This window comes from Procambarus clarkii, chromosome 33, assembly GCF_040958095.1.
Source record: "Procambarus clarkii isolate CNS0578487 chromosome 33, FALCON_Pclarkii_2.0, whole genome shotgun sequence".
NCBI classification, from domain to species: Eukaryota; Metazoa; Arthropoda; class Malacostraca; order Decapoda; family Cambaridae; genus Procambarus; species Procambarus clarkii.
The window spans coordinates 15,879,614-15,891,659 of record NC_091182.1 but is presented as its reverse complement, the minus strand read 5'-3'; the positions used below and the strand labels follow the sequence as shown (position 1 = coordinate 15,891,659).

At 45.2% G+C, this 12,046-nt stretch overlaps 1 long non-coding RNA gene across 2 annotated transcripts in view; it reads left to right on the top strand.

The window, feature by feature from the left end:
* Positions 1-5,417: 5,417 nt before the first annotated feature.
* LOC138370694 (uncharacterized) overlaps positions 5,418-12,046 on the top strand; it is a 13,825-nt gene continuing 7,196 nt past the window's right edge. Inside the window, exon 1 of one of the 2 annotated variants that reach the window (XR_011230212.1) lies at positions 5,418-5,527. This is a non-coding gene — a long non-coding RNA (uncharacterized lncRNA). Of the gene's footprint in view, positions 5,528-11,323; positions 11,599-12,046 lie in introns of those variants that run through there. The other variant, XR_011230213.1, reaches the window with a different exon arrangement.

Sequence of the window (12,046 nt, the reverse complement as noted above, 5' to 3'; positions counted from 1 at the left end):
ATAGGGAAGACAGAGACGAGTGTAGAAATCTAAGGGATGAGATTCAAGAACAGGCTTACGAAAGAAGGAAGGATTGAGGAAAATGAGAACCAGAGCTAACGGTAGACAAGTGGGAACCCATTTCAGTCGCGACCGTCACTGGGTCCGCCACAAGATTACCACGCAGGTGGAGAACCGGTGAAACATCGGGAACGAATTTGCCCACAATCTTGCGGATCTTTTTTTTTTTTTTTTTTTTTGAGATATATACAAGAGTTGTTACATTCTTGTACAGCCACTAGTACGCGTAGCATTTCGGGCAGGTCCCTGGAATACGATCCCCTGCCGCGAAGAATCGTTTTTTCATCCAAGTACACATTTTACTGTTGCGTTAAACAGAGGCTACAGTTAAGGAATTGCGCCCAGTAAATCCTCCCCGGCCAGGATACGAACCCATGACATAGCGCTCGCGGAACGCCAGGCGAGTGTCTTACCACTACACCACGGAGACTGCCTAATCTTCTTCCAGATCTTCTGGACAGATCTTCTTCCAGATCTGCGGCAGATGAGTATCGGACGTAATGATGGAAACACAAGATTTCCAACTCTCACGTTTAGCTGTATGGATGGTCCTACGGGCCACAGCTCTAGCCTTTCGGAACAAAAAAGAATCAGCCGTCTGTCTGCGTCGGTGTTTCTTCCAGGCTGCACGCTTACAGCAGACAGCCCGAGCACAGTCTGCATTCCACCAGGGAACGCACTTCTGCGTGCTTCGGGAGGAAGAGCGAGGAATATAGCGGAAGGCAGCGTCGAAGACTGTCATGAAAAAGCAGGAGGGCGCGAGGAAGAGGCAGAGAAGAGAAGTCAGAGAGATTTGCACAGAGGGAGAATAGGTTCCAGTCAGCCTTGGCAAACTGCCATCCTGGAAGGAGAGGGGAGAGTGAAAAGAGAAAAAGGAAACGAGGATGGGGAAATGATCACTGTTATGGAGGTCATCAATAACCCGCCACGTGAAATCTTTCACGTGAAAGACAGGATGGGTGCGAGTCCGAAAGTTCACATGAGTGGGCTCACCAGGATTCAGAAGAGATAAAGAAGAAGCGAGGATGAGTGGTTCGAGAAGGTGGCCTCGGGTGTTTGTCAGAACATCACCCCAGAGTGTATGTCGACAGTTGAAATCACCCAACAGGAGCACCGGCTCTGGCAAGGAGTCCAGGAGGTGCTTAAGATCAGGAAGGGAAAGCGGGACATTTGGGGGGAGATAAATGGAACAGACTGTATACCATTTACCCACAAAAACACGGGCAGCAGAACAATGGATAAGTGATGGAAGAAGTATAGAGACGAAGGTAATATCAGAACGAATTAAGAGAGCAGTAGAGTTATGGGCCCCAGCAAGAGCTGGGGGGTAGGGGAAAAGTAAAGAAATAAACCACAAAAGAGAACAGAACGACCATCCAGCATTGGTTCTTGGAGACAAACACAAAGTGGTGAAAACTGTAATTAGAAGTTGGAGTTCATGGAAGTTGGCATAACATCCACAAATATTCTACTGAAGAATAGACATTATCAAAGAGAAAGGACAGTAACAGAAAACAATAAAGAAACAAGGGTAAACAAGAATACAGTTTATTAAAGAATCTCAGGATCAGGGTCAGCAAAATCAGGGTTAGGGGGCATGGGTAAACTTACTACGGATGGAGAGAAGGGAGCGAGAGGACAGACCAGAGGCGGACTGACGGGGTCCAGAAAAGGTGGTGACAATTGAGAGGGGCAGTCAAGGACAGCTAGTGGACGGGTGGGGGGGGGGGTGCAGAAATCAGGGAGTGCACCTCAGCAAGGGCAGCAACCGAGAGGGAATCAGGGACGAAAGAAACCTCCATACCTGGCACAGGGGCCCCAACCACTGAAATGGAAGTGGGCATAGTGATAAGAGTCAGAGGGAGGGGGCAGCGAGGAAGAAAGTGATACCTTCTTACCCGCTGGGGAGGAAGAGGGAGAGGAGCCAGGCTTGCATTTCTGACTGGAAGAGACAGGCGTTCCAGTAACAACGTACCGGGCGACACTCAATGGTCTCAGCAGGAGAAAATAACGGGAGCGAACAACACGAAGTTCGCTGGGAGGATGATGGACATCAGCCTGGACAGATAGGTGGCGGGGAGGGTCAAAGACTGGGGGGAGGGTTGGGAAGAAAGAGTCGGGGAAGATGGGAAAGAATACAAAGGAGACATGGTGGACTGGGTAGGAAGGGGAGAAACTCCGGATGGAGAACCAGGAGGAAGACCTTTCAGGACAGGACGCAAAGGAATAGGGGAGAAGGTGGAGGGCGTGTTCGGGTCTAAGGCCAGGAAACGGTGATGAGACTGAGGAAGATGGGAAGGATGAGGAGAGGTAGAACGCAACACGCGAGCGTAGGATACGCCCGCAAAAGGGGTGAGATGACGAACTTGGCGTCTCGCTTCAGGAAAAGTCAGACGATCACGTTGTTTCAAGATGAGGACGGCTTCCTGGAGTTTGTAGTGTATACACAAGCGTGAGAAGGTAGGGTGCGCCTCACCGCAATTGAGGCAGCGAGCCTGGGGAGAAGTGCACTCTGACTTGGAATGATCATCGTCCCCATACATGGGGCATATATACACAGTACTTGTGCACTTGAAGTCACCGTGCCCAAACTTCTAACACTTATTGCAATGTCTAGGAGAAGGAATGTTCTCCTGAAAGGAGCATCTGGCACCGGCAAGAAAAATAGAGGGCGGAAGGGCCCTACTATCAAAGGTGATTTTCACAACTCGAAGGGACTGACGGTGACGACAATGAGGGGTCGAGTAAACGTGTCCACCTGGAGGACAGAATGGCCTTGGGCTTCGAGGATATGTTTAATATCCTCATGACAGACTTTGAGGTCCCTAACACCAGTTGCAACATGGTGTGGGAGGAGAACAATGCCAACACTGGCATTTACCCGAGCGTTTTTGGAGACCCAAACAGGGGTCTCCCGAATGCAGGACAAAGCGGCTAAGCGAGTAGCTGCATCCTGAGAAGGAGCAGCAACGACACGCGTACCATAACTAGTGGAGTTTAAAGTATCAGAGGCATCTACTGAATCAACAGGGTGTTTATGGGGAGAAAAATCGGCAGGAGGAGTAGAATCCAGATGGTGGAGATAAAAATACTTAGCCCACGCAACGGGACCAAACAAGGCGTTGTAAGTATTAGTATGGGAAGGGATCGTGCAAGTGCGGCCGTGGCGGGGACGGCGTTGAGAATCCCCAGAGTGAGAGGGGGTAAAAGGCGCAGTAGTCACAATGAGAGACGGAGCAGTGCCAGGGGACGAAATGGTCACCACTGGGGGCTGGGAACTCGACCCTACCTCAGAGGACGGAGGGGAGTAGTCAGGAGGGTCAAAAGACGACAACCCGTTCTCGCAAATTTAATAAGTCAATATTGACTTATTAAATATGTGCATAGGTGACATACTTAACATAATAGATACCCTTAAAAAGATTCATAGAAAACACCGACCTTACCTAACCTTGTTAGTATCTTAAGATAAGCATCTTATTGCTTCGTAATTACAATTATTACCTAACCTATAATAGGTATAGGTTAAGTAATAATTGTAATTACGAAGCAATAAGATGCTTATCTTAAGATACTAACAAGGTTAGGTAAGGTCGGTGTTTTCTATGAATCTTTTTAAGGGTATCTATTATGTTTAGTATATCACCTATGCACGAAGTCAATATTGACTTTACGAATTTGCGAGAACGGGTTGAAAGACGAGCAAGGTCGGGGCACAATGCAGCGGGGGCTAAAGGGCCTGGTCTTCCAACATAGTCCGACTCGGGGGCTTGGTCGCCCACCCCACGAGCCTGAGAAGGTACAAGGGAAACATTATCTGAAAAAAAAACGAGGAAAGACATTCACATAAGAATGTGCTCCCTATACCCACCATGGAGCCACAATTAGAGGCAGGACACCCAACAGGAAGCTATCGCCGATCATGCCGGGGCCCCCCTAGGGGTGCGTCGTGAGTATACGCCCCGCAAACGCCACCTTAAGAACCGTCAATCCGTTGAGATCGGGACCAGTGACAAAAAAATTGACAATAATAGGTTCCCCTCGCTCTCGACGTTGGGTACTATAGTTCTTCGGGGGGGGGACGAAACATAAGGAAAGCAATCCGGCACAATTGGAGAAGACAGCAGCAGGATCATTATACCACAAAAGGATAGAGGATTGTCCCATGGAGCATCACACTCCGGCAGCCGCCCACCAAGCCCCTTCACGGCAGCAACGAGCTGGACAGGGAAGGGGCTGTTTGACCTAGATGCTCTAGATATATCATCCCATAGATGCTTGTCTTCTATTCTGTCTTAAGTTTGGTGGTCTGTATACAACTTCTATAAGGTGATTTGCTTTTTTGTTTAATTCTAGCCAAATAATTTGCGTGTAGCTCAGTTTTGATTCCCTGAGCCGATTTAAAATTTTCCCTCATATATGGCTAATTCCCCTCCATGTCTACTATATCTGTGTGAAACAACCGAGTATCAAATAAATACATTTCAACTAATCGTTCTCCATTTTCTATAATAATTCAAGATTCGGTAAGTGCAATAATATATTTTTCTGTGCAGGTAAGAGCATATAAATTGTTTATTGTTTCTTAGACACCTACTGTTCGTGTAACATGGCATAAGTGACACACAGAAATCACAATAGGGTGATTTCGAATCCACAATGGTCGTGACGAGGATTCGAACCTACGTCCGTAGCTCAGTCGATTCGTCTGGTATGTTTCCGGACGTAGGTTCGAATCCTTGTCACGGCCCTTGTGGATTCGATCATGACATAAATGACTTACTGAGGCCCTTCACATTCCCGGTTCATTTTGCCAATTTGTTTTCCCCACTAACACGTACTTTTATTACCTCCCCTCTCCATACTAAGTCCCATACCACCATCTACTAACGGTTTAAACCCAAACAAACCCCCTCCAACGACTGGTTCCAACGAGTTAGCAAGAACCCTGCCCTAGACCCTATCATTAATACACCACATCCTGAGCATACATGTCATTCCTTCTTTTGAAATGTTCCCAATTATCTATGAATGATATTGCATTTATTTGCAGTATTTATCAAGTGGGCAATTGACACCAAGTGCCCTCGACAACCATTCATTTCCAACTATTTCTTTGAAGAAAGGCACATATGAGCAAGGGAGGAATCCATATCATAACATTCTATAGTCTTAAACTTCAGTATATTTTCCTCACTCCTAACTCGTCCAACATCATTTCCACCAGCACTGATATAAATAATGCGTTTGTTCCTATTTCCAACAATGTCACCAATCCTGACCTGAGCAGCCGTAGGGTGAAGACGTGTCGTCTGAACACTCCGGCAGTTTGGGGAGGTTGCAGTTTTTCGCCGGCAGGGGGTGTGGGGGTCTCTTACCCTCCCTGTCCAGTGTTGTTGCCTGCCTGGCTGCGTGCTGACGTGGCCGTGTTGACATGGGGGCCCTGGCCATTCCTCCTGTGTTACGGGTAAATTCCGTGGGCCTGGAATTCACGTGTAAGGCTGGTTATCCGGCCATTGAGTTAGTTATGTGCGACATGCTTCGTGTCCCGGTGGAAGCTGTGTATGGCGTTGAGCTTGTTACGGCCCACCGGGTGATTGTCAAGTTCGTGGGGGAGGAGGAGTATTGGGACTTCCTCCGGCGGAACGAGGGGCGTTCATTGCAGTTGCCGGATGGCGCCGGCTCCGTTACGATCTCGGACCGAAGTGGTGCCCTGACATATGTCAGTGTGCACGGTGCGCCCCTGGAGTTCCCTGAAGACCTTCTCCGGCGCTTCTTCGGGAGTATGGTGTAGTCATCAGTGTGCGGGTGAACAAGCTGTCCTCGGGGAAGTATGCTGGGAAGCAGACGGACGTCCGTACATTAGGTATGCGCCTGCGGTCGGATATCCCATCTTTTGTCCGGCTGCTGGGCTACTAGGTTCGGGTGTACTATGCCCGGCCGCCCCGTACTTGTTTCCGGTGTGGCCAGTTGGGGAATCAGGCTGCCGGGTGCTCTGAGACACCTGCTGCACCCGTTAACTTATTCCGGGAGGAGGATTTCCCGCCGCTCCCTCAGGGCGTGGATTCCGGAGATGAAGTGGAGCAGGTCCCAGTCGCTGCTGATGCGGCCCCTCCTGCGTCACCCGACATGCCCCCGGTGCTTGTTGTCCCTCAGTCGAGTGCGTCTGCGTCTTCCTCGACTCCTGCTGCTGCGCCTGGTCCTGCACCCTCGCCAGGTGTTCTGGCTGTGCTGGGTGTTGGGGGGGGCTGCGGAGCATCCTGTTGTATGCGGCCCGGTTCCCCATGTGATTGAGGCTGCTGCAGTACTGCGACGGGCGTTGGTTCGCCCGGTTCGTGAGGGCCGTGGTTCTGGGTCCGCCTCCGGCTGTGAGGATGTGCGGCCAGTGCCCAAGCGTTCTAGGCGCTCTTCTACTGCTTGGGCTGATGTGGAGGACTACGACGCGGATGGAGCTTTGGGAGATGGTGTGGCGATTCCGGGTGCCTCGTGCTCTACGACGCTGGTGGTGGCTGATGTCCATATGTCAGCTGTTGACGATGATTGTGCGTCTAATTTACCTCCTGTTCTTTCTCCTGCAGTAGGTTCTCCGCCGTGGGAGGTGGTTGCTCCTACGGGCGTGGATGGTGTGGATCCTAGTGCGAGCCGAGGCATCAAGCTGGTGCTGAAAAAGGTTGCATAGCGTGGGGGGTCCCAGCAGGTAGAACGTTCGGTGGTTGACGAGGGGCCCTGTGAGGCTGCTGAGGAGGCTCCCAGTGTGCTGCCCATTGCCCGGCCTCATGGGAAGGTGCCTCTCCCTCTCATCTTGGCCTCCGGAGTGGCGAATGATGCTGACCATCCGTTGAGTTTTGATATTGTTGACCGTGTGCGTCCTGATCCGTGGTGCCCTTCTACCATCTGGATTCGTCGGGCTAAGTGTTTTATTGTAGGTGTGCCAGAGTTAATGCCTGATCTTCGTACGCTCAATAGTGACCATGTTTCGGAGGACATTATGCTACTTTGGGAGGCGTATTGTATTCGCTTCCCGGCGGACGAGTGGCCGGACAAGTATGAGATCTTTTCGTAGTCTGTGTGCTTGCTGTGTGTTTGGTGTGGTGTTGTGATGTTTTGTTGTATTTTTCTCTTGTTTTCTTGTGTTTTTGATGTCGGCCCTTCAGGCCGGTGTTTAGTGACTTTATATGATTGTGTATTGATTTGTTTGTTTCTTGATGTACTTTGTTGTTGCATTCTTGGTCCTTCAGGCTAGTTGTTGTGTTTATGCCTGATTTGTTTTCAGGTGTGCGTGTTTATTGTAATTGTTTATTTTGGCCTCGCCTTTTGTTTACGGGGCGGATGGCTTGGTGTTTTTTTTTTTTTTATTAATGTATTGATTTTGTTGCTTTACCTGTTGTACGTGTTTGGACAGTCTTGTGTTTGCACTGTTCTGTTTCCTGCTATGCCTCTTGTTGTATGTTTTGTTTTTCTGGAGGTGTTGTTTTGTACTGTGATTGTTGGATTGCCATTGTATTCTGTTTTGTGCTTTGATGTATGCTGTATTTTTCATGTTTTTCTTGTGTATGTGTTTTGTTGTGCTATGCTGTTCTGTTGTGCTATGCTGTCGGCACTTCTGGCCGGTAGTCTATTGTTTTCCTTTGTGTATTCTGTATTTATATTGTATTTAATTTGCATGCTCTGCATGTAAAAAAAAAAAAAGTCACCAATCCCTACTCCCAGATAAAGAACCCTTAACTTGTTCCCTTCGTCACAAAAAGTTGTATCCAGATAATATGTTTGGTATTATAAAGTAAATGCCGAAATTATATAGCAGCTTTACTTTAACTTTAATATGACTAAATTCTCTCCCCCCTCCCTTACATAAGAGCACCGATCAGCATGCATAGTTTATGAAATACATTAAGTAATTCCCCGTCTTCACAGGTATAGACAAGACAGTTTACAAATTTGCTCTATTTAGGTCTTTATTTTTTTAAGTAGAAATTTAAATGGCCAAGTCAAACGTGTGTGTGTACGTCGGGGACTATACTGCATGTGTAAGTAATTATCGAAAGAAGGCACCAAACCGGGAAGGCTATGTAGCACCATCAAAAGCGCTAAATAATCAGAGGGCGCTATATATCACCAAGGATGCCAATACGAGAACAGAAATGCACAAGGCGAACGATATCATAAGTATCTGATTCACCAAGAATTCAGTCGAGGGACAAGTGACCTCAAGGGACGGTCGGACAGCAAAACACGCTCAATCTGGAAGTCAGGACATTCAACAAAGATATGCACGACTGTAAGAGAATGCAGTTTTGACAGCAACGAGCTGGGCAGTGCTCCTTTAAGTGCATGCGAGTTAAACGTGAATGGCCAATATGAAATTTGGACAATAAGGAGCAGGGTGGCGCTCCATTAAGTGACCGTGAGTTAAGCATGTATGGCCAATACGCAACTTTGCTCGAGCCATTTCCCACCTCCGGTTATGGTGGCAGGAGGAAGTCCACGGGGACACACGACTCTAAAGAGTACGCAGTTTGTTACACACTAAAGAAGACGAACAACCCTGCCAACAGGCAAGGATGGAGGAACAAATAACCGGGTAAAAGTTGGAATACCTATACGGGAGATGCGACAAGAGCGGATAGCCTCTAGCGGCAGCATCCGCACGCTCATTTAAAGAGACAAATATGGCTAGGAACCCAGCATAACTCCACGGATTTAAATTAACTAGAGATACCTGGTTGATGGGGTTCTGGGAGTACTTCTACTCCGCAAGCCCAACCTGAGGCTATGCTTGACATGTGAGAGTTTGGTCCACCAGGCTGTTGCTTTGAGCGCCTGCAGGCCCTCATACCCACCACAGCCCGGTTGGTCTGGCACTCCTTGAAGAAAACAATCTAGTTTTCTCTTGAAGATGTCCACGGTGGTTCCGGCAATATTTCTTATGCTCGCTGGTAGAACGTTGGACAACCGCGGGCCTCTGATGTTTATAGTGTTCTCTGTGCCTATGGCACCTCTTCACTTCACTGGTTCTATTTTGCATTTTCTTCCATATCGTTCACTCCAGTACGTTGTTATTTTACTGTGTAGATTTGGGACCTTGCCCTGCAGTATTTTCCATGTGTATATTATTTGGTATCTCTCGTCTCCTTTCTAGCGAGTACATTTGGAGAGCTTTGAGACGATCCCAATAATTTAGGTGCTTTATCTCGTCAATGCGTGCCGTACATGTTCTCTGTATTTTCTCTGTTTCAGCAATCTCTCCTGCTCTGAAGGTGAAAGTGAGTATTGAGAAGTACTCAAGACAAGACCACACAAGTGATTTGAAGAGTACAACCATTGTGATGGGATCTCTGGACTTGAAGGTTCTCGTAATCCATCCTATCATTTCTCTGGTTGTCGCAATACTTGCTTGGTTATGCTCCCTAAACGTTAGGTCGTCGGACATCATTATTCCCAAATCCTTGACATGCTGTTTTCCTACTATGGGCAGAGTCGATTGTGTTTTGTACCCTGTATTATGTTTCAGATCCTCATTTTTGCCCTATCTGAGTACCTGGAATTTATCACCGTTAAACATGTTATTTTCTGCTGACCAATCGAAAACTTTGTTAATGTCTGTCTGTAGTTTTTCAATGTCTTCAGCAGAGGAAATTTTCATGCTGATTTTTGTATCATCTGCAAAGGATGACACGAAGCTGTGACTTGTATTTTTGTCTATATCTGATATGAGAATAAGGAACAGCAGTGGTGCAAGGATTGTACCTTGAGGTACAGAGCTTTTAAGATAAGAAACAGCTAATGTTGAATCTCTACGACCACCTGATATACCAACCTGTCCTCTTAAAAAGAACGTCAACATTTGCCGTTTGACTCTACGGCTGTTTTTGGACGTTATTTTGTGTAAAACTACGTCTATTTTCGCTTCCATGGACTATCTCTTGTTATACAATGAAATACCACACTCTTATTATTCTATAACTCACTGACTATGCTCTGATATTTGTTCTTCAAGTAAAAATATATATATTTTTGCCTTAATTAGGCCATAATCCAGAAAATTCCAGCCTATCGATCTTTATATTTAGGAAAACATCTAATAAATTTGGAAATGAATTTTTCGTTCGCCGACAGTTGCCTGTTACTATTTAACCCTCTATGTTTTAATGTCGCTGGTCATTGTGACTTTCCCCGGATTTATATATGTTTTGTAGTAGCATTTAGTCAGACTACAGTAATTTAACTAATGGGAAACCTCTATAGTTGTCGTAAATTAATAATAATCATTTATCAAATAATAAATTAGCAAACATATGGAACATTTTATGTTACGTCTTTTCGGGTAGGCCGTTCTGTTTGTTTACAACCCCAATGGTTCAAAATACACAATACTTTTAATATATAAGTGACTAAGTATGCTCTAATATATGGTCCTCAATGAAAATTATCGTTTTTTTTTTGTTAATTTGTCCATAATAAGATTCCTTACTGTTGATCTTTATATTAAGAAAAACATCTAAACAAATTGGTATTGTGTTTTCGTTCAGATAAAGTTTCCAGATACTATTTCCTAGTTATCAATTAATGTAGGTGGTTATTTTAATTCGCGGCTACCAGGGGCTTTCTCCCATTATACAATATAAATGTACTCACTAACTATTCTCTGGTATCTGTTCAAGTAAAATTACCTATTTTTTTGTTTAATTAGTCCATAATTCATAAAATTCCTTCAGGTCGATCTTTATATTTAGAAAAACATCTAATCAACTTGGAATTTAATTTTTCGTTCACCTACAGTTACCCGCTATTATTTCATTGTTATATTTTATGTCGCTGGTCATTACAATTTTCCAAGAATTTAAACAGCTAAACAGCAAGTAGCATCTTGTTAGAGTTCAGAAATTTACCTATGGAGAACCTCGATAGCTGCCGAAAATTATTAATGATTATATATGTAATTTAAAATAATGAATTATATACCATTTCTTATGTTACGTCTTTGGCGGGTAGGCCGTTCTGCGGGTTTACAACCGAATTGTTTAAAAATCACACTATTTTAAATGTATGAGTCACTAGTATGCTCTGATATATGTTCTGCAATGAAAATAAAGATTGTTTTGTTGTTAATTACTCCATAAATGTGTAATGTGTTAATTCAGTCTAAAATCTTTTTGCAACGTTTATATGCGATATACGTAGCTGGAAACTACCTAATATTTAAAAATAATAGTTACAACATTATTAATATATAATGTTGAAATAAATATCACACAAAGTCTGTATATCTGTTTTTAGATGTCTTATAAATCTTCTTTTAAAATAGTATTAATGATTTTTATGAATCTTGAGTAAAAATTGTTAATTATTATTAATCTAATTGTTATTATTTTAAGTAAAAGAATTGCAAGTATTCGCATAACCACGGGATCTCTGTTTGTGTATGAATGCACGGATTTGTTTTTGTTATGAGAGGGACGCCTTAGAAAGCATGGTGTAGGCCACCTGTGGCTCGCATCCGATCCCACGATCGTCGTCGCCCCTAAATCAACACAACAGGTATTTAGTATTTACGATTATAATAAGTAATATTTCTTTTATAATAATATTGCAGCAGGTGGTGTAGTGGTAGGACACTCGCCTGGCGTTCCGCGAGCGCTATGTCATGGGTTCGTATCCTGGCCTGGGAGGATTTACTGGGCGCAATTCCTTAACTGTAGCCTCTGTTTAACGCAACAATAAAATGTGTACTTGGATGAAAAAAAGATTCTTCGCGGCAGGGGATCGTATTCCAGGGACCTGCCCGAAACGCTACTCGTACTAGTGGCTGTACAAGAATGTAACAACTCTTGTATATGTATATCTCAGGTTAGGGGCTAGGCATTTACACTCTTAGGTCAGCAAACTAGCTAGAAGGTTAGACTATTAGACTCCACTGGTAAATCGGGGCCCTGCATGACTCAGCTTATCCTAACCTAGCCCAGCTTAAACCATCTTAGCATAGTTC